The 5,384-nt window shown below is 40.0% G+C and overlaps 1 pseudogene across 1 annotated transcript; it reads left to right on the top strand.

Annotated features, from left to right (window-relative positions):
• The first annotated feature begins 317 nt into the window (after positions 1-317).
• On the top strand, positions 318-1,658 carry LOC308267349 (tubulin alpha-1B chain-like; annotated as a pseudogene). The gene has a single exon. The product of its transcript is annotated as a tubulin alpha-1B chain-like (transcript).
• The last annotated feature ends 3,726 nt before the right edge of the window (positions 1,659-5,384 follow it).

The following is a 5,384-nucleotide window of genomic DNA, read 5'->3' as shown; positions in this document are numbered from 1 at the left end:
GCTCAACCACTGAGCTACACCCTCACCCCAGCCCTTTCTATGTTTTATTTTGAGGCAGAGTGTTGCTAAGTTGCTGAGGATGCTGAATTTGCTATTCTCCTGTCCCAGGCTCCTGAGTAGCTGGGATTAGAGGTCCGCACTTCGGAGCCCAGCTGTACTTGCCTATTGACCCTAAAAACACTGTGAACTTTCTTCATATAAAAGTATATATGAAAGTATGTTACCTCGACTGTTAGCTTGTCAGGGATGGTAACATGGACTCAGTGTCTGTTCCTGTTGCTTCCACATCCTAACCTATATCCACCATGTAAGAGTGCATCCCCATCCAGGTTGGCCAGTCTGATGTCCAGATCTGCAACGCCCACTGGGAGTTCTATTGTCTGAAACATGGCATCCAGCCTAATGGCCAGATGCCGTACTACAAGACGATTGGGGGAGGAGATGACCCCTTCAACACCTTCTTTAGTGAGAGAGAGCTGGCAAGCATGTGCCCAGGGCAGTGTTTGTAGACCTACAAGTCATTGATGAAGTTCGCACTGGTAACTATCATCAACTCTTCCACCCTGAGCAACTTATGACAGGCAAGAAAAATGCTACCAATAGCTATGCCAGGGGCTACTACACCATCAGCAAGGAGATCATTGACCTCGTCTTAGACCGAATTTGTGAACTGGCTGACCAGTGCACAGGTCTTCAGGGCTTCCTGGTTTTCCACAGCTTTGTCTAAGGAACTGGTTCTGGGTTCGCCCCCCTGCTGATGGTGTGTCTCTCTTGATTATGGCAGGAAGTTCAAGCTGGAGTTCTCCATCTACTCAGCCCACCAGATTTCCACAGCTATAGTGGAGCCCTGAAACTTTGTTCTCACCACCCACACCACCCTGGAGCTCTCTGATTGTGCCTTCATGATAGATAATGAGGCCATCTATGCTATCTGTCTTCTGTCACAGAAACCTCGACACTGAGTGTCCAATATACACTAACCTGAACCACTTAATTAGCTGGATTGTGTCCTCCGTCACTGCTTCCCTCAGATTTGATGAATCCCTGAATATTGATCTGACAGAATTCCAGACCAATCTGGTGCCCTATCTCCACATCCACCTCCCTCTGGTCACACATGTCCCTGTTATCTCTGCTGAGAAAGCCTACCATGAACAGCTTTTGTAGCAGAGATCACCAATGCCTGCTTTGAGCCAGTCAAACAGATGGTGAAATGTGACCCTCACCATGTAAATACATGGCTTGCTGCCTGTGGTACCATGGTGATGTGGTTCCTAAAGATGTTAATGCTGTCATTGCCACCATCAAGAATAAGCACAGTATCCAGTTTGTGGATTGGTGCCCCACTGTCTTCAAGGTTGGCATTAACTACCAGCCTCCTGCTGTGGTACCTAATGGAGACCTGGCCAAGGTAATAGCAAGGTGTGTGCATGCTGAGCAACACCACAGCCATTGCTGAGGACTGGGCTCACCTGGACCACAAGTTTGACCTGACAAATGCCCAGCATACCTTTGTTCACTGTTATGTGGATGAGGTGATAAGAGGAAGGAGAGTTTCCTGAGGCCTGTGAGGACATGGCTGCCCTAGAAAAATATAATGAGGAGGTTGATGTGGATTTGTTGAAAAAGAGGGCAAGGAAGTAGGAAGGGAATATTGATAGTTATAGTCCTATATCATGTCATATTCCCAGAGCTTCAGCTTCAAAGAAATTAATATTTTATTATTACATATCTTTACTTAATTATGACCATGTGTGTCTGTAAGATTTTCCATCATGTCTCAAAGTAAAGGCTTTAAGGAAAAAATGTATGCATAAGAAACAGCAAGAGAGCAACCCATAAATTTTCAGGTTATTAGACTACAGTTGAATCTTAAACCCTGAAGATTTATTGTTCGTGTTTCTGAGGTGAATTGTAATAGAATACTTCCCTCTAGTCTGAAGGTTTGGGCAGCATATGTGAAAGCTGCCATTGGTGTCTCTGATGGCCTGAACACAGAAATTATATCCATCTTACTCCTCATCTTAATTCAGCTTATAAACTTTATCATATTAAATATATCCTTGGAATCATTACAGCTATTAAAGGTAACTACATAGACTAGAAGAAGACTATGACATGTGTATTTCTTGTAAAATGCAATAAAATGGCATTATATAAGAAAAATGCCCTGCCCCTTGTGGAAATCAGCAAAAGAACCCTAGTAAAAGAAAAAAGAGAAATTCTATGCAACCTTATTAAAAAGACACCTTCTAGTAAAGCCTTCAGAAATGTATCTGAATTTACTCTGCTTAATGTACCCAGACTATACCTGTTGGGCTTGTCCCTTTTCTGAGATAAATCATTTCAGATGGTGCCCAAAGGATCTCTAAGCTCTTGACTGAAAATATGGAGGTTGCTCATGTCTCTATAGGAAGGATGCTGTATCAACGTGTCAAACACAGTTTAACTGTAGCCTTCAGGACACTAAAGAACCCCTGCCAAACCCTAGAATCATGTAGAATCTGCTCAATAATATTATCTTTTGCCTATTTAAGTACCAGGCACTTCCAACAGTTACTGCAGGAACATACACACCACAAGTGGTTAAAGAAAAGGTGGTTAAAAGAAGAGGACAGATGAGAATCTACATTTTGTTAGACTTGCTTTGTTATAGCGTCCTGAATATACTAAAATTAGAGATGTGGGGGCAAATAAAGTGGCAGATTTAAAAGGTTTTGGTGGGAAAACTAAAACAGCTATATCCAGAAAGAAACATATAGCAAAAAATAAACTTGTTATAATAGAGAAATAATGCCAAATGTATATATTCTATGTCTGTTACCTTTCTTCATAGAGTTCACAATCTATATGGTAAATGTTAAAAGTCTTTTTGGTGAATTTCTAAATAATAAAAACTAAGCTGGGCATGGTGGCACACACTTGTAATCCTAGCATTTGGGAGGCTGAGACAGGAGGATCGCAGGTTCAAGCCCAGCCTCAGCTACTTAGTGAGGCCCTGTGCAGCTCAGTGAGACCTTGCTTCAAAATAAAAAAAATAAAAAATAGGACTAGGTATATAGCTCAGAAGTAGAATGCCCTGGGTTCCACACCCAGTACTGCAAAAATAAATAAGATAAAATAAAATAAAATAAAATAAATAATAGAAACCTGTTAAAAAGAGATGGACACACACACACACACACACACACACACACACCATCCTTCGTTGTGTTTGTGAAACCCTCCTTTATAGTAGAATAGACAGCTGGGGGTGGAGGTATATGGAGAAGAAATAAACATAGGCGATTCAAAGCCTTGTTAATCAAAAGTAAATAAACTCATAATAAACATCTTTGTTGATTTCAAAGCATACAGAAGTCTATGGCTTCAGATATTGCATTAAAAAAAAAAGCTCGTGTGCTAGTTAGTATGTTTAAGAGGCCTCATACAGATGATTCAAAAACTGTAAAAGTTCTTAATATTATTTCTAAGTCAAATTCTATTATAATTTAATGAATGTTCCTAACTAATGCATGAACTCTCTGGATAGATTTCAGTTATTATTATAGATTCTCACAACTGGAATATTTTTCACGGATTAGTTTAAATTTCTAAGAAAGTGGATCGTATATGACCTAGCTGATTAAGCAAAGTCAGAGAGTTCATGGGTTTCCTGATACCTTCTCATCTGTTGCTCAGGGCTTCACATGCTCATGCTCGATTCATAAACTAGAGGAAGAGGAATGGAGATGAGCCATGCGGCATGGCTGCTGGGCAGTAAGGAACTGTCTCAAGGAAACTTTCATTTGAAAGAAAAACTTGACCATTTTGTCTTTGCTATAGTCTGTATGTTTGTAGCAACCTACAATTCAAAGATAGAAACCCTAATTCCCATGGACATGGTATTAGGAGGCTGAGCAGTGGGGAAGTGATTAGGTCATGAGAGAGGAAAGACATTAGCACGTTTACCAGGGAAGCTCCAGCGAGCCTCATTCTCTCTTCTATCATGCCAGGACGCGGCAAGTAGGTGCCATCTATGAACCAGGAAGCAGGCTCTCATCAGATGCCAAATCCACCTGCATCTTTTTCTTGAATTTTTCACCTCCACAAAGTGGTTTTTGTTTAAAATTCACCCATTAGTACTTTATTATAGCAGCCTGGATGAACTAAATCCCCCAGCTTAACCTTTTAATGGTTTCCCATTCCTCTTTGCATAAGACCTCCAAAGGCTATTGTGATTCAACCCCTGCCTGGGCTCTTCTTTTACTACACTCCTTTGCTTTCTCTTACAGCCACACTGACCTTCCAAAACTTTTCTTGAAAACTCCTCCCCCCTGCATTTTTCCAGGCTACTCTCTTTGTCCAACTAATACACATCTTTTTATCTCATTTCAAATATCACAATTTCAGCTAGAAACCACTAAGTAAATGCCATTTTAATGAACTCTGTTCCCCTAAATTGTAGGCTGTAGGCCTTAAATATGCAATTACTGTATGTTACGTGGACTTAATTCGGTGCATTGAATTTTTGATGGGTGCTATGTTAGAAGTGTAAAAATGTGTGTCGGGCATGGTGGTGCACTCTTGTAATCCCAGCGCTTGGGAAGCTGAGACAGGAGGATCGCACAGGTTCGAAGCCAACCTCAGCTACTTAGTGAGGCTCTCAGCAACTTAGTGAGACCCTGTTTCCAAGTAAACTATTAAATAGGTCTGGCAGTATAGCCCGGAGGTAGAAAAGACCCTGTGTTTCACCCCAGTACCACCCAAAAGAAAAAAAAGTGTAAAAATGTAATTTGCTTAAAGCAGTAATTTTCAAATGATTGGCAGAGTTTATATCTGAAACGTTCCTTCCCTTATTGCCTTATCAGTTTGGACAACAATCAGACTTCTTTCTAACTGGACATATAAAAAGAATAGGCCAAGTTATTGTCTCGGGGAGTCTCAGTTAGCATGATACAAACTGTGTCGACCAGGCCATTTCTATTGCATTTGATAAGACTCTCTACTGATTAGTAGTTTGTTCTTTTGTAACTTTATTATTTATATTTTCACAAACAAACTAGAGAGGAGGATGAGGGGTGGTATAAAAAGTTATGGCATTACATATTTGATGATTTCAAGTTTCTCAAGGAAATAGATTTAGAGAGAGACATGGAGTAGTAGCATAGGAGACATGATCAGACATGGTTATTTTTAAAAAAATTTAAATTGCCAAAAGTGTGGAGAAAATAATTGAACAAAGTCAAATAAAAGTGATTCTTTTTCCTGAGTATGAGTAAAAATTACAAAATCTTAGTAACATCATGTCACATTTATTTTACTTGGTTTCTCCGTTAGTATCCTATTAATAAAGTGAATGTCTGAGAAAATAGATTTGTGAAAGAAGTTGTGGTTGATACTTA

Source organism: Muscardinus avellanarius (assembly GCF_963383645.1).
Source record: "Muscardinus avellanarius genome assembly, chromosome: 9".
In the NCBI taxonomy this organism is placed as follows: Eukaryota; Metazoa; Chordata; class Mammalia; order Rodentia; family Gliridae; genus Muscardinus; species Muscardinus avellanarius.
The sequence above is the reverse complement of the archived record's forward strand: the minus strand, read 5'-3'. Positions and strand labels throughout refer to the sequence as shown.